The sequence below is a fragment of the Sus scrofa genome, chromosome 14, assembly GCF_054392235.1.
Source record: "Sus scrofa isolate SSC_HxYL_T2T_F1_AM1 chromosome 14, Sscrofa_HxYL_maternal_Yorkshire_Landrace_v2.0, whole genome shotgun sequence".
Taxonomy (NCBI): Eukaryota; Metazoa; Chordata; class Mammalia; order Artiodactyla; family Suidae; genus Sus; species Sus scrofa.
The window spans coordinates 128,754,691-128,780,425 of NC_139396.1; the positions used below are offsets into that span (position 1 = coordinate 128,754,691).

At 39.2% G+C, this 25,735-nt stretch overlaps 1 pseudogene; it reads left to right on the forward strand.

The window, feature by feature from the left end:
* The window catches only part of LOC110256856 (cytochrome P450 2C19-like), a 50,834-nt pseudogene that overhangs the window by 6,962 nt on the left and 18,137 nt on the right, over window positions 1-25,735 (forward strand).

The window sequence follows — 25,735 nt, forward strand, 5'->3', positions numbered from 1 at the left end:
AGAGAAAAGGGAACCCTCCTACACTGTTGGTAGGAATGTAAATTGGTACAGCCACTATGGAAAACAGTATGGAGGTGTTTCAAAAAACTAAATATAGAACTTTGATATGATCCAGCTGTCCCACTCCTGAGTGTATGTCCAGACAAAACTTTCATTCATAAAGATACATGCACCCCTGTGTTCATTGCAGCACTATTCACAATAACCAACACATGGAAACAATCTAAATGTCCAAGCACAGATGAATGGATTAAGACAATATGGTATATATACACACTGGAATACTACTCGGCCATAAAAATAATGATGCAGATGCAGCAACACAGATGGAACTAGAGACTTTCAAATGGAGTGAAGTAATCAGAAAGAGAAATACAAATACCATATGATATCCCTGATATCCGAATCTATCACATGGCATAAATGAACCTATCTACAGAAAAGAAACAAAGTCATGGACTTGGAGAACAGACTAGTGGTTGCCAAGGGGGAGGGGATAAGGAGCAGGATGGACTGGGGTTTGGGATTAGTAGATACAAACCATTGCATTTGGAATGGATAGGCAATGAGGTCCTATCCAGGCAACCATATCTGATCTCTTGTGATGGAACATGATGGAGGATAATGTGTGAAAAAGATTGTGTGTGTGTGTGTGTGTGTGTGTGTGTGTGTATGATATCATGATATATGAATGGGTCACCTGTACAGCAGAAATTGACAGAACATTATAAATCAAGTATAATAAAAAATTTAAGAAAAAAATATGTGGTCCGTGTACACTCTGTATTTTGCCATGAAGCCTACCATGGTGTTGTGTGGATATGAAACAGTGAAGGAAGCTCCGATTGATTTGGGAGAGGAGTTTTCTCAAAGGGGCAGTCTCTCAGTTCTTGAAAGAGATGCTAAAGGATATGGCGGGTGTGCCCGTGTGCATGTTCAGCACTGGAAATAGAGGTAGGGAGGATGAAATATGGGACTTTGAAGTGTTTCCCTCCCCCACCCCCCAACAGAGCTTGGTCCACCTGCAAGGTTACCAGGTGTCACTAGCTCACTTCTTCTCTAGGACCTCCCTCCTAGTTTCTGCATTGTCTCTTGTTAAGACTCATATTTAGCAATGCAAAGTCATAGAAGGAAAGCTGATGTTTCTCCCTCATGATGCTGAGGAATTTGGAGATGGGGAAGAGGAGCATTGAGGACCGAGTTCAGGAGGAAGCCTGCTGCCATGTGGAGGAGTTGAGAAAAATCAATGGTGGGTGACTCTGTTCTCTAACTCTGACCTCAACAGATTGATCTATCTTCAATGATGTCCTTGGAAACACTTCCAGGGCGGCCACATCCTTCGGGTCAGTTATGGTTTTCAGCCTTAAAGAGGAGGAAGAAAAGAGATCCAAGGGAGCTTTTGTGATCTGTGCCTTTTCGGTGTTTATACCCATGATGGTGCACACAGTGTGCATATAAATGCCATTTAATCATTCTCTATCCTGAACCTTGTTTATGTTCAAGTCAAAAACAAGAAGAATAGTTTTGAGTCATGATCTGAAAGAGTTGGAGCATGATGTTTTTCCTATAGCATAAATGCATGCTGTCTATTCCAGAGCAGTTCTCAGGTAACAAGTATTCCAGGGAATACTTGTTACTTGGACAGAGTGGGAATGAACCTTGTGGGGCATGAAACAAATGACATGTGTATTCACTTAAGTGAACTGTATTTGATTATTCAGTCTCACAGACATGTCTGAGAGTTACTTCCAGGGCTCATGCCTACAGTTCTGGGAAATGGTAATGACGCCCATGGTTTTAACCATTTAGTGATATCTTATTGTAGTTTTCATAAATTATGATTTCTCTTTAAATGAAGCACTATTTAAAAAATATCTTTATTGTGTATTTGCCTTGACTGTTGCACTTTTTCCATTGTAATTTTCCTGTTCAAGTTTTGGCGTCTCCTTTTGCCTTAGAGAAGTCTCTTTAACATTTCTTGTGAAGGTAGTTAGATGGTGCCGAGTTCTTTTCTCTTTGCTTGTCTGTAAAATTGTTGATCTCTCCCTCAGTTCTGAATGAGAGCCTCGCTGGGTAGAGGATTATTGGTTGTTGGATTGGCCTTTCCATCGCTGTAAACATATCATGCCTCTCTCTTATGCCCTGAAGAGTTTCTGTTGGAAAGTCAGCCAGTAGCCTTAGGGGAGTTCCCTCCTGTGTAACTTGTTACTTTTCCCTTGCTGCACTTAATTTTCTCTCTTTAATCTTTTTCTGACATTTTAACAACAATGTATCTTGCTTTGTTCCTCTTTAGTTTGACAAGTTTGGAGCTACCTATGCTTCCTGCACTTGGATGCCTGTTACTGATCCCAGAAGAGGTAATTTTTCAGCTCCTGTGTCTTCAAATATGTATTCTGCTCCTTTACTTTGCTCTTCGCCTTCCGGGACAACTGTAATATGAATGTTAGTATGATTGTTGGTGTCAGAGGTCTCTTAAACTATCCTCATTTCTTTTTCTTCTTTTTTCTGTTTGTTGTCAGTAGTTTCCACCACTCTGTCTTCCAGCTCACTGACGTGTTCCTCTCTTTCATTTAGGCTACTCATGCTTCCTTCTAGTTTTTTTTTAATGTCAGTTATTATAGTCTTCATATCTGTTTTGTTGTTCTTTATATTTTCCAACTCTGTTAAAAACTACTAACTTCTTGCTCCATGTATCCATGCTTTGCCCAAGTTCTTTGATCATCTTTATGATCACTACCCTGAACTTGTTCTTGGTTGGATGACTTATCTCTTCTTCACTTAGTTCCTCCTCTGTGGTTTTCTTTTTCCATCATTTGGAGCATGGTCTTCTCTGGCCTTATTTTTCCTACCCTGTTGCTTCTATGACTATTTATCTGGTAGATTTTATGTATTTCTTGACTTTGGAGAAATGGCCTTTTGTAGGAGACATCCAGTGTATCCCAGCAACACACTGCCCTCTCATCACTAGAGCTGTATGTCTCAGTAGTTACCCCTATGTGGGCTGTGTTGTTCCTGTTGTTGTGGTGGGCTGACTGGTGTGGGCAACTGGGTAGTCTTGGTTGGCCCTGGTCAGGTTGGTCAGGTTGGTTGCCTGTAGCCACCCTGTGCAGAGGCTGCCAGTCACTGGTTGGCCAGGCTGAGTCATGAAGTGGTTGATTGTGGAATGCTGAGGCATTTCAGGGATAGTACTGGTTCACTGGTGGACAGAGTCAGGCTTTAAGAGATCCTGGGACTGATCTAAGAATGCGAAGGCAGGTTCTAGGGCAAGTTCTGTTCCACTGGGAGGCAGAGGCAGGTCCTGGGGTCTGTCTATAGGACCCAGGGATCCCAGAGCTCTTATGGGATTGCTTGTATGTGGGGCTGGTTCCTGACACAAGAGGCTCTGGGTTCTAGGTGTCCTGAAGCTTGTGTTGGCCTGCTGGCATGTGGGGCTGGGCTCACCAATCCCTTGTGTCTACCTGCTGGCCTTCAGGTAGATGGGTTGGGTGTGTAGTCCGCAGGGCTATCACAGTCTTGGTGCTGGTGTCTTCCCACTGGTGGATGAGGCTGGTCCTGAGCCTAGAGTAGGCCAACTGGTAGAAAGGGTTGAGGCCTAGTGGGTCTCAGGATTGGTGCTGGCCTGCTGATGGATGGGCTGCATCTCAGGGCTGTGGGCCTCTGGTTATTCTGTGACTGAGGTCCACTGATGATATATAGGCTGACACCAAGGATAAGCAGGCTTGCTGGTCTACTGATAGATGGACTGGGTCTGTGTAGGCTGTCACTGTTCTTCAGCTCTTATCCACTTTCTGGTGGGTGAGGCTTGTCCTGAGACTAGAGCAGGGTTGCTGGTGGGCAGGGCTGGGGATTCTTGGAGGGGTGTGTTGAGCTGAGTCCTTAGTTCCTTGGCTGCAGGGCCCTGAGGGTCCTGCATCTAGTGCCTTGCACTGCTGTTTGGAACTGGGTCCTGGGCCCTCTGGTGGCAGGGCTGTATACAGGAGTGCCTGTGAGGTCATAGGCTCTTAAGGCAGCCTGTCTGCTGGTGGGTAGGGCTCTGTCCCCACTTGGTTAGTTGCTTCACTTTAGGTATCTGAGTACTGGTTGTTGGGTGGATGGAGGGGGCTGGGTGCTGATGCTAATCACAGAAGGACTTGGCTGCACCAGCATTCACATGAACTCCCCAAATGGCTGAAAAACAGGAGGAGCTCCAGTTTCCTCCTGCCTTTTGGGGAGAGGCATTAGCAAGTCTGTCTGACCCAGGCTCCTTTCAAATTACTGCTTATGCCCTGCATCCCAGAGAATTGAAATTTTGTCTGTGTCCTTCATGGGTGGAGTCTCTATTTCTATTTCCCTCAATCATCTTGAACTACTGAAAATAAGCCCTCCTGGCCTTCACAGCCAAACATTCTGGAGGCACGTCCCCCTGTTGCAGGACCATCATGCTGGGGAGCCCTATAGGGGGTTCAGACATCTCACTGCTTGGAGACAACCTCTGCAATTGTAATTATTGTCCTGCTTGTGGGTTGTCTACCTGGGGGTGTGGTAGACTTCACTCTACCATAACTCTGCTCCTCGCAGTCTCTTTGTTGTTCTTTCTTTATATCTTTGGTTGCTAAAGATCTTTTCTGGTAGGTTCTGGTCTTTTTCACTGATGGTTGTTCTGTAAATAATTGTTATTTTGGTGTGCCCATGCAAGGCAATAAGGTATTCCCGCTTTGCTGTCTTTGCCAGTCTCCTCTCATGTTTCTTTTTCCGTAATTGTTAATAGACATTTAGGATGTTTCCACCTCTTGGTTATTGTTAATGTGGGAATACTGATATCTCTTTGAGATCCTGATTCAGCACTTTTGGGTCAACACTCAGAAGTAGGATTGCTGGGTAATAATTTAATTCTGTCTTTATTGTTTGAGGAATGTCCGCACTGCTTGTCTTATTAAATCATATGACATTCTATTAACTATGTACAATACAGTTGAATTCAATTTCTCAACTCCCTCATCAGTATGTATTATTTTCTTCCTTCCTTCCTTTCTCCCTCCTTCCTTCCTTCTATCTTTCCTTCCTTTTTTCTCTCCTTCCTTCCCTCTTTCATTTTGACAATGACCATCCTAGTAGATGTGAGGTGATACCTCTTTGCTTTTGATTTGCATTTTTTAATGTGAAGGATAAATACAGACATTTGTATTTTTGGTTTGATTTTTGCAATGTAAGCACCTGATTCAGGCTATGATTGCCAAGGCATTGATTCCAAATTCAAAATGCATCCCCTTCAGATATGGCTATCAAATGAACACAAGACAGCCACATGACTACAGAGTTCCCCCCATTGAGCCTCCATTGTTCTTGGTTGATTTTGGTTATTGATTACTTATATTTTTCTTCTTCTTGTCCTTTGTACTTTTTAATTTTTATGTTTTTCTACTTTTTAATTTTTTCTACTTTTTAATTTTTTATTAAAGTATAGTTGATTTATACTGTGGTATCATATTCTGCTGTACAACAAAGTGACCCAAAATATATATACACATTTTTTTCTCATATCATTCCCCATTAATTTCTATTGCAAGAGATTGGACACAGTTCCCTATGCTGTATAGTAGGATCACATTGCCCATCTATTCTAAATGTAATAGTTTGCATCAATTAACCCCAAACTCTCAGTCCATCCCACTCCCTCCCCCTTTACCCTTGGCAACCACAAGTCTGTTCTCTATGTCTGTGAGTCTGTTTCTCCTCCATAGATAAGTTCACCTCTGGCATATTTTAGATTCCACGCATAAGCGGTATCATTATGGTATCTGTCATTGTCTTTGTGACTTACTTCACATAGTATGAGAGTCTCTAGTTCCATCCATGTTGCTGCAGATGGCATTATTTTGTTCTTCTTTATGGCTGAGTAGTAGTCCATTATGTATACATACCACATCTTCTGCATCCATTCGTGTGTCGATGGACATTTAGGTTGTTTCCATGTCTTGCTGTTGTGAATAGTGCTGAAATAAACATGTGGGTGCATGTATCTTTTTTAGTGAAAGCTTTGTCTGTATATATGCCCAGGAGTGGGATTGCTGGATTATATGATAGTTTGTATTTCATTTTCCAAGGAACTTCCATACTGTTTTCCGTAGCAGTCATACCAATTTACATTCATACTAACAGTGCAGGAGGGTTCCCTTTACTCCACACTGTTTCCAGCATTTGCTATGTGTAGACTTACTAATGATAGCCTCTGTGACAGATGTGATGTGGTACCTCACTGTAGTTTTTTTATTCGTTTGATTGTTTGTTTTGCTTTTTAGGGCTGTGCCTGTGGCAAATGGAGTTTCCCAGGCTAGGGATCTAATCGGAGTTACAGCTGCCAGCCTACACCACAGCCCCAAAAATGCAGGATCTGAGCCACATCTGTGACCTACACCACAGCCTATGGCAACGCCAGATCCTTAACCCACTGAGCAAGGCCAGGGATCGAACCCACACCCCCATGTTTTCTAGTCGGATTTGTTTCTGCTGCACCACATCAGGAACTCCTCCCTGTAGTTTTGATTTGCATTTCTATAATAATTAGGGATGAGCATTTTTTCATGTTCCTGTTTGCCATCCATATGTGTTCTTTGGAGAAAAGTCTATTCAGGTCTTCTGTGCTTTTTTCAATTGAGTTCTTTGTTGTTTTGCTGTTGAGTTGTATGAGTTGTTGTTATATTTTGGAGGTAAAGCCCTTGTCCATTGCATCATTTGCAGCTATTTTCACCCATTCTGTAGGTTGTCTTTTTGGGTTTTTTTAGTGGCTTACTTTGCTGTGCAAAAGATTTTAAGTTTAAATGGGTCCCATTGGTTTATTTTTGCTTTTAATTCTATTGCTTTGGGAGACTGACCTAAGAAAACATTTGTATGGTTGATGTCAGAGAATGTTTTGCTTATGTTCTCTTCTAGAATTTGATGGTATCTTGTGTCATTTTTAAGTCTTTAAGCCATTTTGAGTTTGTTTTTGTGCATGGTGTGAGGCGGTGTTCCAGTTTCATTGACTTACTTGCTTGCATCTGTCCGGTTTTCCCAGCACCACTGGCTGAAGAGACTGTCTTTTCCCCATTTTAATATTCTTTCCTACTTTGTTGGAGAATAATTGACCATAGGTATCTGGGTTAATTTCTGGGTTCTCTAATCTGTTCCATTGGTCTGTATATCTGTTTTGTTACCAGTACCACACAGTCTTGATTACTATAGCTTTGTAATATTGTCCGAAGTCTGGGAGAGTGCTGCTTGTTTTTTTTTTTTTTTTTTTTTTTTTTTTTTTTTTTTTTTTTTTCCCTCAGGATTGCTTTGCCAATTCTGGATCTTTTATGGTTCCATGTAAACTTTTGGTTTGTTTGTTCTATTTCTGTGAAAAATGTCATGGGTAATTTGATAGGAATCACATTAAATCTTTTTGCTTTGGGTAGAATGGCCATTTTAACACTGTTAATTCTTCCAGTCCAGGAGCATAGAATACCCTTCTATTTATGTTTTAAACACCAGTAGTGTGCTCTCAAAGCCCTGTGCCCCCACTCTTTACCCCAATGAGGGCAGAACTCCAGGTCCACATGCAGATGGTCTCTCTCTCTTCTTCCACCTACAATCTCTCAATGTGTCCCCAGGTGTGCTGGTAACTTCCAGGTCCTGTAGGTAATAAAGTTCTATTTTTCACAGTTTCCTGATGGTTTTTTCCTAAAGCTTTTTGCAGTCGTAAAAATCACAAGGTCTGTTCCAACCATACCAATGGTTATCGATAGGCTGAGACTAGGGTAAAACCTAATTAGTGCATAGAGCATCTTCTCATGTACCTATTGATCATTTTTATTTCTTCTTCTTTTCTTAAATGAACACAAGATAAAGATATTACTTAACTCATTAATGAGGAAATCTGTTGTCTTGGTTGTAATAAGGTGTTACTGTCAGTTGAGAGGAGAAGGATATAAAACTTAGACTAGAGGAATGTTGATATGTGTGTGCACATGAAGGCAAAACAAGCTGGGAACATCAGCTTAGCTTCCACTGGACAGAACAATATAATTCCTGTCCATGTATATAGATGAGAATTATTTTGCATTGCTATCAGGTATTGATAATTTCTAAATTATTTCAGATTGCTCCAATGTAATCACAATCAGATAAAGCACAAACATAGGCTATAGACAATGCATAGTTTTCTACTGGAGCACATATTTTCCCTACACTGTTGCTGTAACTACATCTACATATCCAATTAAAAAAAAACTTTCTTGAAATGATGTGATCTATCCTCAATATTTTCCCTTCAGCTTTATTGAGATCAATATGGTATGTAACATTGTCTATGTTTAAGATATACAATATATTGATTTGATATGCTCAGATATTATCTTATGATTGCCATCATATCCGTGTTTGGCAGCTCAAACAGGTCACATAATTTCTATTTCTTTGGAAAACATTTAAGATCTACTCCCTTAGCAGCTTGCAGGTTTATGATACAGTAAAGTTAAATGTAATCTCAATTCTGTATGTTAGCTCCCCAGAACGTTGTCATCTTCTAACTTGACGTTTGTACTCTTTGACCAATATCTCCCCATTAGCCCCACGCACACTCTCAGGAGGCTCCCCTTCTACTCTTTGTTTCTCTGAGTTTGGCTTTTTTAGATTCCACATATAAGTAAAATCATATGGTATTTTTTGTATGTATATGTATGGTTGAACCTTGAACAGCAGGGATTTGAACTGTGTGAGTCCACTTATATGCAGAGTTTTAAAAATAAATATGTACTACAGCACTACATGATCTTTGGTGGAGTGAATCCTCACATGCAAAATTGTGGACATGAAGACTGGCTGTGAAGTTGTGCATGGAATTTTGACTGTGCAGGAAGTTGGTGCCCTTTACCCATATTGTTCATGAATCAAAGGTTTATAAGACATGTTTTTCTAATATAGAGTTGTTCCAGCTTGTGGGAGGTGCTGATTCAGGTCTGGTACAATTGCACTTAATATCAGTTTTATTTTATCTGTTTTCTGTTTTGTGCTTGCCTATGGTCCTATGACTGTTTAATTGGATTCTGGCAATCTCATGAAGACATTTTAGTCTGTACATCATTTCTAAACAAGTGTTTCTATGGGGGAAGAAGGCTGGAACTTCCTATTATAGCATCTTTCTGATGTCACTCTTCACTGTACTTAAAAAAAGATTGAATAGAGTTCCTTGTGCTATGTGTACAGTAGGATCTCATTGTTTTATCCATTCTAAATGTAATAGTTTGCATCTGCTAACCCCAACCTCCCAGTCCATCCCACTCCTTCCTCACTCCCCCTTGGCAACCACAAGTCTGTTCTCTATGTCTGTGGGTCTCTTTCCATTTTGTAGATAGGTTCATTTTCGCCATATTTTAGATTCCATAGATGAGTGATATCATGTGGTATTTGTCTTTCTCTTTCTGACTTACTTCACTTAGTAGGAGAATCTCTGGTTGCATCCATATTGCTGTGTTCTCTTTCTTTTTGTCTCTGTGCTTAATTTTCTTCAGACTTAGTAGACAAATGATATTCAGCATTGAAAATATTAGTAATTAAATGCTATGACAGTGGCCTCTTAAATGTTTTCATCATTCACTCTTCAAATCAGCAGGTGCCTTGGTTGGAAAGAGTACAAGAAAAGGCAGTGGGTATGAATTGAGTATTTAAAAGGAAAATTATTTAACAAGCTAGGTTAAAATGGTCTATTAAGATTAAGGTAAAAGTAGCGTGTTGATTTTATATGTGTGGAACATTTTGTTGTTAAGGAATTTTGTGGAGAGAGATTTAAAGTTTCTAACATCATCCTTACTTGTTATCTCAAAGACAGTGTGTTTCATATGTATATTGTAATGGTGTATTTAAATTGTTTGTTGTTCTTTTGTGTGTGTATGTTTTTTTTTTTTTTTTGACTTTTTAGGGCAACACCCACAACATATGGAGGTTCCCAGGCTAGGGGTCTAATTGGAGCTGTTGCTACCAGCCTATGCCAGAGCCACAGCAATGCCAGATCCGAGCCCCGTCTGCGACTTATACCACAGGTCACGGCAACGCTGGATCCTTAACCCACTGAGCAAGGCCAGGGATCTGAACCTGTAACCTCATGGCTCCTAGTTTGATTCATTTTCAATATAACATGACGGGAACTCCTGCTTGTTGAGTATAAAGTAAAATGAACTGGCATAGACACAGAGTTGGAGTTACTTGCCTGTGAGCGTGAATCCTGCACCATTTGCTGAAAACAGTTTTATTCCCACATGAATCATCTTGGCACCTTTATAAAAATTCAGTTGACTCATAATGTGGGAGGATTTATTTGTGTGATCTCAAGTCTATTCCAATCATCTATACCTCAGTCCTTATCCCAGTAGCACATCATCTGATAGTCTTAATTTCTAGCTTCGTATTTAGTCTTAAAATGGAGAAGTTTGAGTCTTCCAATTTTTTTGTCATTTCTTAAAGATTGTTTTGAGTTTTCTGTATCCCTGAATTTCCAGATAAATTTGAGGATAAACTCATCAATTTCGGCAAAGAAATCATTGGTGAGTTTGATGGGGATCACATGAAATTTGTAGATCAGTTTATGAAGTAATGTTTGTAAAATTGAGATTAAATTCACATAATATGCAGTCAACCTTAAAATGGTACACTGTACAATAGTGTACACTTAGTGGTACTTAGTGCAGACACAAGGTTGTGTGATCTCTAACCCACTTATTTCAAAGTTTTCCCATCACTTTGCAGTAAGGTGCCATAGCCATTAAATGATCACACTCCATTCCCTCTATCCCATCATGTGTTAACCTGTAAACTATTTTATGTCTATGGATTTACTTGTTATGGATATATCATATAAAAGGACTCATAGATTTGTGCCTTTTGTTTCTGGCTTTTTTTCACCCCATATAATGTTTTGTAGGATTGTCTAAGCTTTAGTATATATCAGTACTATGTTTTTTCTGTTATGGCTGAATAATATTCAATTTTTTATCGATGCCAAAATTTTTTAAGCCTTCATGTGCTGGCGGACATTTGTGCTGTTTCTCTTTGGGTCTTAAGAATGATGTTGCTACAAATATTTGTGAACAAGTTTCTTCATGGACATATTTTCATTAATGTTGAGTATATTCCTCAGAGTGGAATTTATGAGACATATGATAATTTTATGTCTAACATTTTGAGGAACAACCAAACATTTCCACAGTGACTGCAGCATTTATTTTCACATGAGCAATGTCAATTTCCCACATAATTGCCACTGTTTCATTTCTAATTCTTGTAATGACTAGGGCTTGCATAGGGAATGTGAAGTGGTATCTCATTGTGGCTATAATTTTGTTATCTTAATGAACAATAATGAATGTATTTTCATGTGCTGGTACCCATTTTTATATCTTCTTTGCAGAAATGTTACTCACTTCCTTTGCCCTTTTGAAACTGGGCTCCTTGTCTTTGTTTTGAGCTGCGAAGATTGATTTTTATGGCATCATCCCCTTATATATGTATGGAATGCAAATATTTCTTTCCAAACACTTCAGTTGTCATTTCATATCTTTGATTGTCATTTTTTTAACAAACATTTTAATTTTTATGAAATCTCATATGTATATATGTATATATATCAAAGGGAAATATATATATATATTTGTTACTTTGGTGTTGAATATAAGAATCTGTTGCCAATTCTGAGTTTCTTTTTTGCTTTTTTGCTTTTTAGGGCCTCACCCATGGCATATGGATGTTCCCAGGCGAGGAGTCTAATCAGAGCTACAGCTACTGGTCTATGCCACAGCCACAGCCACAGCCACAGCAACACCAGATCTGAGCCACATCTAAAATCTACACCAGAGCTGACAGCAACGCCAGAGCCTTAACCCACTGAGCGAGACCAGAGATCAAACCCGCAACCCCATGGTTCCTAGTTGGATTCGTTTCTGCTGCGCCATGATGGGAACTCCAAAAATATGCATTTATGTATGATATATTCATAAGCATTGCCTAATTAAATACATTGTTATTCATATGAACAAATTTTAGCTGTTAAATCAATGAGTAAGGAAAATAAAAACATCAAATTAAACTTCACTCACTCTTTCTTTGTAATTCTTCATTACTCTATGTAGATATGTTTCTCAACTGTATGATTTTCCTTCATTTGCAAGACTTTCTGTTGAGACTTCTTGCAGGGCAGTCCTACTGGTAACAGATACGCTTAGTTTGCTTTTTTTTTTTCTGAGAATGTCTTCATTACTCTTTTATTTTGAAGCTTCAGTTTGCAGGATGCAAAATCTCGGTTGGTGGGTTTTTTTTCTGTCTCTCAACACTTTAAATATTTCACTCCACTCACTTCTTGCTTGCAAGGTATGTGAGGGAAAGTCAGAATAATTCTTATCTTTGTTCCTTGATAAGGAAGTTGCTTTTTACCTTTGACTTCTCCAGAATTTTTAATTTACCTTTGATGTTTTGGTAGTTTAAAAATGTATGCCTGGAGTAAGGTTTCCTTTTTTTTTTTGTTTTTTTGGCATTTATTTAGATGAGTGTTCTTTGAATTTCTTTGATCTGTGGTGTGGCATATGATATTAATTTGGGGGTAATTCCCAGTCATTATTGTTTCACATATTTCTTATATTTCTTGTTCTCTGTTTTTCTCCTTTTGGTAGTCCCACTATGAGTATGTTAAACATTTTGAACCTGTCCCCTAGGCCTTGAATATGCCTTTTTCTTTCTCTCTTTTACAAATCTTTCTTCTCTTTGTTTTGGAGGTTTCTATCAAAATAGCCTCAAACTTCAGAGTCTTTCTTCACCTGTGTCCAATGTAATACTAAATCCATCTCCCACTATTACTGTAGAACTCTCCATTTATCCTTGCACTTCTTTCGGTGTTTTCTTCATAAGAAGCTGTGTTGCTTGGTGCATATACATGTATACTGCTATAGCGTCTTAAAGAATTCACCTTTTTAACTCCAATATAAAACATCCCATTCTTATTTGTTCCTTTAAACTATTTTTGATTAAAATCTCACATTTTCTTAGCAGTAGTATAATCATTCCTACTTCATTTTACTACTCATTTCCTGCAAAATCTTTTTCTTTCTTTCTCATTAACATATTTGTATCTTTCAGTCTTAAGTGGGTCTCTTGTAGACAACATACAGTTTTTTAAATTGAAAATAATGGACATAAAATGTATTAAGTACAGGAGTTTTTCTCGTGGCTCAGCAAGCTGAGGACCCAGTATTGTCTCTGTGAGGGTGTGGGTATGATCCCTGGCCTTGCTCAGTGGGCTGAGGCTCCAGCATTGCTGCAATGTGGATGCGGATCTGATCCAATGTTGCCATAGCCGTGGTATACACTTGCAGCCAGGTCTCCGATTTGACCCCTGGCCCTGGAACTTCCATGTGTGGAGGTGTGGCCATAAAATGAAAAAAAATACTAATTATGGATGTACAACATAATGATTCAGTATATGCCTCAATAATGAGTACCACAGTAAGTGTAGTTAACGTGCATTATAACACATGGTTATCAGTTTTCTTGTAATGGGAACTTTTAGGATTTACTCTCTTAGAAGCTTGCAAGTATACAATACAAGTTTTTAAAGTCTAGTGATCATGTTATAGACTACATCCCCAGGACTTAATTATTTCATAACTGGAAGTTTGTACCTTTTGATTTCCTTCATTCATTTTGACCACCCTCCACCTGTGGCAGCCAGCCAGCAGTGTGTTCTCTGTATTTATGAGATCAGATTTTCATTTTTCTTTTTAGGGCCCACCTGTGGCATATGGAAGTTTCCAGCTTAGAGTTTGAATTGGAGCTGTAGCTGCGAGCCTATGCCACAGCCACAGCCACAGACACATGGGATCTGAGCCATGTCTGCAAGCTACACCACAGCTCACGGCAATGCCAGATCCTTAACCCACTGAGCAAGGCCAGGTATTGAATTTGCATCCTCATGGAGACTATTTGGGTATGTAACCCACTGAGCCACAGCAGAAACTCCAAGATCAGATTTTTTTTAATATATCACATATAAAATTGATCATATGGTGCTTGTCTTTCTGTGTCTTATCTATTTCAAGAGGAATTACTTCAAGGTCCATCCATGTTATTACAAGTGCCAGGATCTCCTTCTTTGGTAAGGCTGAATGATACTCTACACATGTATGGATATATTATAGATAGGTAATAAAATATTTAAACCATATTTTAAATTTTTGTTCTTTCAGCCATTCCCATTGTGGAACAAAAGAAACAAATCTGATTAGCATCTATGAGAATGTGGGTTCGATCCCTGGCCTCACTCAGTGGGTTAAGGATCCAGCATTGCTGTGAGTTGTAGTCTAGGTGGCAGATGTGGCTCAGATCCTCTGTTGCTGTATCTGTGGTGTAGATCAGCAGCTATAGCTCTGATTTGAACCTTAGCCTATGAACTTCCATATGTCACAGGTAGGGCCCTAAAAAGCAAAAAAAAAAAAAAAAAAAAAAAAAAAAGCGTTATTTCATTATTTGTTTTAAGTTGTGAATTTCAGTCAAGTAAAGTGATAACTTATATTGAAGGATTTATATCTGCTGTTTTTTTTTACTGTAATGCATTTTATGATTTTTTTCTTAATTCCTCAAGTATAGATCTAATATTATTTGATTTTTTTAGGTGGAATATTTTTAATTCCTTCTTCAAATGTTTACTTATTTTTAAGTTAATTTTTAGTGTTAATAATGGAGATTATTGTTTCCCATCCTAAATATATTACAGTCCAGTATGAATTGATTCCACAGTAGCTTCAAACTGCACGTGTTAGCTCTGCTCCCATACACCTCATTACTCTAAATTTTGTTGGTGTTACAAGTTACATCATTATATATTTTGTGCCAAGGAACATATATTTATAAGTTTATTTATTTATTTATTTATGTAAGGCCACAACTGCGGCATTATGGAGGTTCCCTTACTAGGGGTCGAATTGGAGTTGCAGCTCCTGGCCACAGCCACAGCAATGCAATATCTGAGCCACATATGCAACATATGGCCATGCTGGATCCTTAATCCAATGAGAGAGGCCAGGGATCAAATTCACATCCTCTTGGATACCAGTTGGGTTCTTAACCTCGAGCCACAATGCAAACTCCTAGAGTTGGAAAGAGATTGCAAGTTCTTTCCACCTTGTTTCTCCTAGAGAATTATTTAAATCTCTGTTTGAACAGCTTATTTTTTTCTCAGTTTAATATGGGAATAGTATTGGGGCATTTTCACATAATATGGAAGGATGACTGAGAGGAGTGAAGACGCTGTGGACAGTAGCAAAATCAATAAAGCAGTCTCTGGATTTCCTGGGAGGTTATTTATAGCAGGCACAGCAGCATGAGTTGGCCTGAATATTAATTTTCTTATGGAAAGGCCATTTTGATGCTCCTCATTCTGAAAAATTAGTGTTCTAAATCCAGGGTAGAGAAAATGGAAACTCTCTTTATTTAAGCCTAAGTGAAAATCCTAGAAATTTAGTGAGGCTGCCTGAGATAATTTTTTAAAAAAATGTATGTGCTTTAAAAGGTTAGATTCAAAGGAAATTGTCTTAAGATTTATGTATAAAGGAATTTTATTAGTCCACAAAAGTGGTTAGTGCCAATATAAAAATTTTGTCAGGGAGGTGGGTTTAATATTTTTAGATTTTACGAAGAACCCTTTGTTAGAAATTAACCTTTATTTCCTCTTTTAAAAGTTTTATTGATGTGTAGTTGCTTTATAATGTTGTGGTAATTTCTGCTATACAATAAAATGATTCAGTTATACAGGTACAAACATCCATTCTCCTTCATATTCTTTTCCCACATAGATTATCACAGAATATTGCATTGAGTTCTCTGTGCTATACAGCAGGTCCCCACTGGCCAGTCAGTTCACATACCTCAGTGTTCATATGCCATCTCAAGCCCAAGTCCATCCCCTCCACCTTTCTCTTTTGGTTGCCATACGTTTGTCTTCAATGTCTGTGAGTCTGTTTCTGTTCTGCAGATAGGTTCATTTGTGCCCTGATGTTAGATTCCCTATATAAGTGATATCATGTGATGTTTGTCTTTCTCTGTCTAACTTCACTTAGTATGATGATCTCTAGGTCTATCTGTGCTATTGCAAGTGGCATTATATCCATTCTTTTTATGGCTGAGTCATATTCCACTGTATATATGTACCAGAGCTTCTTTATACATTCCTCTGTGCATGGACATTGAGGTTGGTTCCATGTCTTGGCTGTTAATAATAATGGTGCAGTGAACTTTGTGTGCATGTTTCAAATTATGGTTCTCTCTGGATAGATGACCAGGAATGGGGTGCCTGGATTATATGGTAGTTCTATTTTTAGTTTTTTGAAGAACCTCCATACTGTTTTCCATCATGGTTGCACCAATTTACAGTCCCACCGATAGTGGAAGAAGGTTCCTTTTCTCCACACCTTTTTTGGCATTTTGTTTGTAGAATTTTTGACGATGGCCACTCTGAGCAGTGTAAGGTGGTACCTCCTTAATATTTTGTTTTGCATTTCTCTAATGAAATACTTAAAAAACCTACCTAAACAGACAAAAAGCTTAGACTCCCAAAACTATAAGACACTTATAGAAGGGATCAAAGATGACACAAACAGATGGAAAGACATGCCATGGTTTTGGATTGGGAGATCAATATTGTCAAAATGACTAAACTACCAAAGGCAATTTACAGATGTAATGCAATCCCTATCAAATTATCAATGGCATTTTCACAGAACTAGAACAAAAAATAAATAAAATTTGTATGGAAACACAAAAGACACATAGCCAAAGCAATCTTGAGAAAGAAAAATAGAGCTGGAGGAATCAGGTTCTTGGCTACAGATTATACAACAAAGCTGCTTTCATCAATACAGTATGATACTGGCACAAAAACAGAAATATAGATCAAGGGAACAGGATAGAAAGCCTAGTAATAAACCCACACACCTTTGGTCAACTGATCTACAACAAAGGAAGCAAGAATATATACAATGGAGAAAGGACTCTCTCTTTAATAAGTGGTGCTGGGAAAATTGGACAGCTACATGTAAAAGAATGAAATTAGAAGACTTCCTAACACCATACACAAAAATAAACTCAAAATGGGTTAAGGACCCAGATGTAAGACCAGATGCTGTAAAACTCTTAGAGGAAAACATAGACTGAAACCACAGCAATATCTTCTTAGAGCCATCTCCTAGAGTACTGAAAATGAAAACAAATATAATTAATCAGGACCTGGTTAAACTTAAAAGTTTTTGCACAGCAAAGGAAACCTTAAAAGGAAAATATAACCCACAGAATGGGAGAAAATCTTTGCAAATGAAGAGACTGACAAGGGATTAATCTCCAAAATATACAAAAAGCCCATACACCTCACTATCAAGAAAGCAAACAACCTAATCAAAAAATGGGCAGAAGATCTAAGTAGGCATTTCTCCAAAGAAGGACATACAGGTGGCCAAACACACCACCTCCAACAACAACAGCAAAACATATGAAAAGAAGCTCAGTATCACTAGTTATTAGAGAAATACTAATTATTAGAGAAATTAACCTATAAGGAGTTACAGTCATGCACAGCAGTTTAAAATACACATTATCTTATCTTGTGTTAGGATCACACTGAAATAACTGTAGCCTATTACGACCAGAATGAGCCCTTTGAAGCTGGAGAAGAAGAGGTCAAGAAACAGGCAACTAATATTCAACAAGATTATGAAACACAGAGCATATTAAGAGATGATGATAATGAAGTCAGTAGAGAAGAAGAAATTGTAGCTTAAATGTCAGAGGAAGAAGTTAAATAATAGGAAGTAATCTGTGTCCTTACAATCCTGTAAGTTGCAGGATTTGGAAGTACCAGGTTTCAGTGAGGGTAAAGAGAGAAAGAGGCTGATAAAGGTCACGCTCCCTGGCATGTCAAAGTTGTCCCTTTGACAACTCCTGTTATCAAGTAACTCTCTTTGCCCAGTAGAATGAGAAAGGTTTACTCTCTGAGAAATCAACCTAAGACGCCCTACACCTAGAGGCACTGAGCAGAGACAGCGGAAAAGAGTGAGGTGAACAGCTGAGAGGAAAGGTTAGATAAGAATCCATTTCCTGAGTTCAGAGATTCTTAGCTCTTTTCTTCATCCACTTCCTGAAATTCAGCAGTCAGAGAAAAACACCAGAAAGTGAACACTTCAGAGAAAAGACGCCCCACTTTTGCTATGTAGGTAGAAAACTCTCTCACATATCTAGCAGAGTGAATGAAATAAACACACCCACCCCAAAGACACAGGTTCATGAAATCTCAGAACACCATAGAAAAATCACAAAAACTTTCAGAGATATACGTTGGTCCTATATAAAGGATGAGGAATCAGAGCTTCATCAGAATTCGAGAGAAGAGTTCCCTTTGTGGCTCAGGGGTTAACGAATCTGACTATTATCCATGGGGATGCAAGTTCAATCCCTGGCCTTGCTCCGTGGGTTGAGGATCTGGCGTTGCCTCGAGCTGTGGTGTAGGTTGCAGACGTGGCCAGATCTCGTGTTGCTGTGGCTGGGGCCGTGGCCAGCAGCTATGGCTGTAATTCGACCCCTAGCCTGGAAATCTCTATGTGCCAGTGGTGGGGCCCTAAAAAGACAAAAGACAGGAAAAAAAAAAACTCAAGAGCAATTATCCAATTGTGCGTTAATTTTAAAAAGGTATTTTCAGACTCGTATATTTGATACTTATTTTTACTCATTCTCTATTCGCTTTCTCATCCGAGTGCCTGAAGTCTTATGGGAGGATATCATGGACTCCAGGAATCTTGAGAACTCATGAAGAAGAATGAAAGTGTCAGGGCTGTTTCTAGCTATCGGGACTGGGAAATATGCATTTCAGAATAGACTAGATGGATGCATCAAATGTAAGGGGACACCCTAAGAACAAAAGAGGTGATAGGTTATCTCTGGTTTTCAAATAATGGAATAATTATGATTAGGAGTTTGAAAAGCTACCTCAGTATTTGGAAATCATTCTAAATCAAGATATAGAATTTAAATTCTCAACTCTCATTCCAGGACATTAGATATTGTGTAAAAACCTATAAGTCAGAAGTAGGAACAGAGGTAATATTTAGCAATAGATCATGAATTACAGAGGCAACTGCTAGAATGTTGACAGTGATAGCATTTGGAAATTGGAGGATGAAGAGAATAGCATTGCAGATTGCACACACACAATGCACAAATACTGTGAAACACATATAACTTTTCAATCCCTATATGACTTTGATATAAAATTAATTAGATTTCTGGTTTCCTCCCTCCAAAAACTTTAGTTCCTTGTGTTTATGTTCTATTTATTTATATTGTGAAACATTCCATCATTTTTTTTGTTTTATCATAGATGATAAGATAGAGGTCTCTGTAGCTGCATCTTAAGCTCAGCTTGTAGGAAACTTTAATGTATCTACACTATAGATAGATCAATTATCTCTGTATATCTAGTGCATTTGTGGGCATAAAATAGATGTTTATAATGATGTCAAGTCACCCTCACAATGTCTCATGTAATCCTAAATTGAGATGCACATGCAGTATGCCTTTTTCTTTTTTCCCATCAGTCTTACTTGTCTCTTATTAGATAAGACCCAGAAAGAGATGGACTGTGTGATTGGCAGGCACCAGAGCCCCTGCATCCAGGACAGGACCCACATGCCCTACACGGATGCCGTGGTGCACGAGATCCAGACCTGGGCCCCACCAACCTGCCCTGTGTGGTGACTTGTGATATTAAATTCAGAAACTACCTCATCCCCAAGGTAGGATTGATTTCCCTTATACCGACCTCAGTGGTCTTGAAGCTCCCCTTTAAACAGTATGGGTGTAATATACTGTGAACACAATGTGAGAAAAGCACAAAGATCATATGTATGGGGGTTGACAGATAGTGTGTTTCTTCTAGTATAGTGTATAAAGCTTTATAACAGATTTTGACAAATAGAAGTACAAGATTTCCAAATGTGTTCTGGTTCTTTTATATGGTTTGGCTAATCTTAACCGTTTACATTTCCAGATCAATCTATCAGTTTGTCAATTTTCCAAAACTTGCTGAGATTTTTATCAGGGTGGCTTTAGATCAATTTGAAAAGACGTAACTTCATGACATGTTGAGTCATTCAATTAATGAATGTGATATACCTTCCCAATTTTGAAGGCCTTTCTTTAATTTTCTCAATAATGGGTTCTTTTTTTAAGGTACATTGGTTTGCATATCTTTCATTTAGATGTCCCTATGTTTATTGTTGTCTTCATAGATTTTTTTTGGTCTTTTTGTTTTTTTGGGCTGTACCCGTGGCATATGGAGGTTCTCAGGCTAGGGGTCTAATCAGAGCTGTAGCTGCCAGCCTAAACCACAACCACAGCAACACCAGATCCAAGTTGTGTCTGAAATCTACACCAAAGCTCATGGCAATACTGGATCCTAAACCCACTGAGCAAGGCCAGGGATCAAACCTGCCACCTCATGGTTCCTAGTGGGATTCGTTTCTGCTGCATGATGAGAACTCTAAATCTGGCTAAATATTTACCTATTTTGTTTATCTTTTCAAAGAATTAGCTCTTAACTTCTTTGATTTTCCTACTATTTTTAAGCCTCTTACTCTTTAATTCTTCTCTGATCTCTGACTTCTTTCCTTCTAACTTTGGCTTTTGTTTGTTCTTCTTTTATGAGTTCCTTTAAGGGCAAGTTTAGGTTGTTTATTTGAGATTATTCTTGTTTCCTGAGCTAAAATTGTGTTGCCATAAACTTGTCCCTTAGAACTGCTCCTTTTATATCCCATAGATTTTAGGTCATTCTCTTTTTTTTTTCACCGTTCTTCAGGTACTTTTTGGATATCCTCTTTGATTTCTTCAGAGATCCATTTGTGGTAGAGTAGCATATTGTTTAGCCTCCATGTATTCATGTGGGTTTTTTTGCAGTTTTTTCCTGTAGTCGATCTGCTCCCACAATGTTATGGTAGGAAATGATGCTTGATATTATTTCCATGTTCTTAAATTTTGATGCTTGTTTTGTGGCCTAGCATGTGATCTACCCTGGAGAATGGTCTGGGTACACTTGAAAAGTATGTGTATTCTGCTCCTTTTGGATGGAATGTTCTATATATATCTATTAAGTCCATCTGGTTTCATGCATCATTTAAAGCTAGTGTTTTCTTTTTCATATGCTGTCTGGATGATCCGCCCATTGATGTAGGGGAAGTATTAAGGTCCTTGATTTTGAGTGTGTTATTGTCATTTTCCCCATTGATGTCTGTTAATGTTTTCCTTATGGATTTAGGCACTCCTGTGTTGAGAGCATATATATTTACAGTTATTCTGTTTTCTCCTTGAATTCATCCTTGATGATTACGTAATGTCCTTTTTTTTATCACGTTCTTCATTTAAAAGTCTATTTTGTTTGATATTAATATTGGTACACCAGTTTTCTTTTGATTTCCATTTCCACTTATGACCATGTTCAATTCTGTCATTATCAGTTTGCATGTGTGTCTCCGTAGGCCCTGGGGCTGTGGTTGTCCTATGACTTGTGTCTGCTTATGGTGTGTGAGACTGTTCCAAAGTCGAGGGCAAGCTCACTGTTTGGTGGGGCTAGGGCTCAGCTGGTCCCAGCACAGATGCCAGATTTCTGTTGTGCAAGCTGTGGGTCTGTCAAGGTCCTTGAGCTGGTGTCTACATGCTGGTGGGTAAGGTTGGTCCTGAGGCTTGAGAGACTAGAGCAGTCTTGCTGGTGGGCAGGGGCACAGTTTCTGGGACCACTGCCTAGCCACTGATGTGCTGAGCTGTGTCCTTGGGTTCCAGCTACAGGGCCCTCAGGGTCCTATCCTAGTGCCTGTGCAATGGTGTGGGGGGGCTGGGTCATGAGGCAGGGTCCTGGGCCCTCTGTGTCCATGGGTGCTATGGGGTTTAGAAAGCCTTCAGGCCTCCTCTTTGCTGATGGATGGGCCTGTGTCCACACTCAGTGAATTGCTTGGCCTGAGGCATCCCAGTGCTGGTGCCCATTGGCTGTTGAGAAGGGCAGGGCTAGGCCCTGATCCTAATAAGCTAGAAGGAGGATTCCAAAGTGGTACTTGACAGCACCAGTGTCTATGTAGAGAAGGAACTCTGAGAAAAGGCTGTGGCTGGTGTCTTTGTTTCCAGGGTGATCTCCAGATACCTCCTGCCTTTTCAAGAGTCTCTCCAATATCAGTGAGTAGGTCTGACCCAGGCTCCTTTCAAATTACTGCCTGTGCCCTGCATCCCAGAGAGCATGTGATGACTGATGTGTGTCCTTTAAGAGTGGAGTTTTTATTTCCTTCCACCCTCTGGGACTATTGAAAGTAAGCCTCCCTGGCCTTCAAATCCAAACATTCTAGGGGCTTGTATTCATGTCTCAGAGCCACTGGGCTGGCAAGCCTGATGTGCGGCTCAGATATGTCACTCCTTGGGGAGAACTGATGAAGTTGTAATTATTTTGCTCTTTGTGGGTCATCCACATGTGTGGATGGAATTTCACCATACCAGGGTCATAGTAAACAATAAATGTGACCTGAAGGTTCTGCCTCATGGACCCATCTCTTTGTGGGTCCGTGTTTATATCTTTAGTTGTAGAAGATGTTTTCTGGTAGGCTCTGGTCTTTTTCACTGATGGTTGTTCTCTAATAATTATAATTTTTGGTTTGTCCATTAGTGCAGGTGAGCTTAGGCTCCTCTGCTCTACCCTGTTGGCTGATCTCTTCCACATTTTCCTTAATTATTAATCACTGATGGACATTTAGGTTGTTTCCATCGCTTGGCTCTTGTCAGCATAGGAGTGCAAATATCTCTTTGAGATCCTCATTCAGCTCTTTGGATTAAAAACTCAGAAGTGTGGGAGTTCCTGTTGTGTTTCAGTGGGTTAAGAACCAGAGTAGCATCCATGAGGATGTGAGTTCCATCCCTGGCCTTACTCAGTGGGATAAGGATCTGGCATTGCCACAAACCGTGGCAAAGGTCACAGATGCAGCTTGATCCTGGAGTTGCTATTGCTCCAATTCAGCTCCTAGCCTGGGAACTTCCATATGCCATGGATGTGGCCTTAAAAAGACATAAATGAAAAATACAACAAAAAATCACATGAATCCCTCAGAAGTGTGATTTCTTGGCAATATGGTAATTCTAATTTTTTGAGGAACCACTGTATTGCTTTTCATAGTGAACCATTTGACATTCTACCAACTGTATGCAAGAGTTCAGTTTGTCCTCTCCCTCTCCAAAACTTTTTATTTTCTTCCCTGCTTTCTTTCTTTCTCCCTCCTTCCAACCTCTTCATTGTCACTTTCTTTCTGTCTTTTTTTTGATAATGGTAATCCGAACACATGTGTGATGATACCTAAGTAATTTCTGTGGCATGCAGACATTCCTGGACCAGGGATTGACCGTGAGGCCCAGCAGTGACAATGCCAGAATCTAAACCACTAGGTCACCAGGGAACTCCAACTCTCATTGCTTCTGATCTGCATTTTCTAATGTGAAGTGTAAACCCAGACAGTTATATTGATTTTTCTTTTTTGTAATGCAAGTGCCTGATGTAATCTTTTATTGCCAAGGCAACAATTTCAAAGCAGCATCTCTTTGAAAAATGGCAGTCTCAAACAAGTACATGCCAGCCACAGGACTAGATAAATAGCTCCAATGACCGAGGCTCCTTTGTTCTTGGTTGATTTCAGTTAATGATTGTTTGCACTGCTCATTTTGTTTCTCTTCTAGTGCTTTAATTTCCTTCTCATATGTTTTAAATTCACAAGCAATGGGTCCTCAAAACCCTGGGCCTTGACATTTTACCCCATTGAGAGTAGAAGCCCAGGCCCAATTGGGAGCCATTTCTCTCTGCTTAACAATCTTACAGAGTGTCCCCAGGCGTGTTGCCCATTTCCAGCTCTTATAAATAATAAACATCTATTTTTCAACGTTTCCTGATGGTTATTGCTGAAGGGCTTCTTGGAGTCATTTTAAGAATCACAAAGGCTGGGGTGCAAGCATAGCAATGCTTGTTGCTAGACAGACCAGCACAAAACATGATTAGTGATGTTGAGCATCTTTTCGTATACCTGTTGGCCATTTGGATTTCTTCTTCTACTTTAGAAAAAATGAAAAAGCTAAAGATATTTTTTTAATTCATTAATGAGGAAGTCATTTACAACTATTTGTAATAAGGTGCTACTATCACTTCAAAGGAGAAGAGGGGTAAAAATGTATAAACTCATGTATAGGACTATAGACATGAATGTTCAAACAAAGAAAAACTAGCTAGGACAGTCATGTGAACATCTACTGGACAGAACAGAGACCTTGCCATCGACAGATGACTGCATTAAGAAGATGTGGTATACATACACAGTGGAATATTACTCGGCCATGAAAAGGGCAAAATACTGCGTTTTGCATCAACAGAGATGGAACTAGAGACTCTCATATTAAGTGAGGTAAGTCAAAGGGAGAAAGACAAATGCCATATGGTGTGACTTCTATCTGGAATCTAATATACGGCCCTTTCCTTTCCACAGAAGGGAAACTCATGCACGTGGAAAATAGACTTGTGGTTGACAGGGGAGAGGGGAAGGGAGTGGGATGGACTGGGAGTCTGGGGTTAACAGATGCAAAGTATTGCTTTGGAATGGACGGGCAATGAGATCCTGCTGTATAGCACTGAGAACTATTATCTAGTCACTTATGATGGAGCATGATGGAGGATGATGTGAGAAAAAGAATGTATATACATGTACACATGTGTGACTGGGTCACTTTGCTGTACAGTAGAACATTAGCAGAACATGGTAAACCAACTATAATAGAAAAATAAAAATCATTATAAAAAAAGAATAGAGAGCTTCTACTCCCTGTTTATAGACAAGAATGATTTTGCATTGCTATCGGTTATTGATAATTGATAAACTCTTTCATACAACCCCAGTAAAATCACAGTCAGCTAAAGGACAAGAACTATAGATGCAGTTTCCTGCAGGACACACCCATTTTCCCTACATTGTGGCTGGAATTATACTTGCATATCCAGGATGAAATAATCCATCGACTTTCTTGAAAGTAGGTAATCTACACTCAGGATTTTCCCCTCAGCTTTACCGAGCTATAATGGATATATAGCATTGTGTAGATTTAAGATATAAAATATGTTGATTTGATACACTTAATATTGCAATATGATTGCCACAATAGCATTGTCTAACACTCCCTTCAGGTCATATAATGAACATTTCTTTGGAGAACATTTACAATAGATTCCCTTAGCAACTTTCAGGTATATGATTAACAGTAATGTTAACTTTAAAGACAACTCTGTGCATTAGCCCCCTATACTTTTTTCACTTCTAACTGAAAATTTGTATTGTTTGATCAATATCTCTCCATTTCCCATATTCCCTAGCCCCTGGTAACCACCCTTCTACTCTCTGTTTCTAGGAGTTTGGCTTTTTGGGGGGTGGGGGCTTGCCTGTAGCATGTGGAAGTACCAGGGCCAGGGAATCAAAGCCACACCACAGCCACGACCCAACCTACAGCAGTGATAACGCTGGATTCTTAACCCTCTAAGCCACATGGGAACTCCAGGTTTGGCTCTTTTAGATTCCACATGTAAGTGAGATTACACACTGTTTGTCTTTTTCCCTTTGGCATATTTCACTTAGCATAATGTGCTCAAGACCCATCC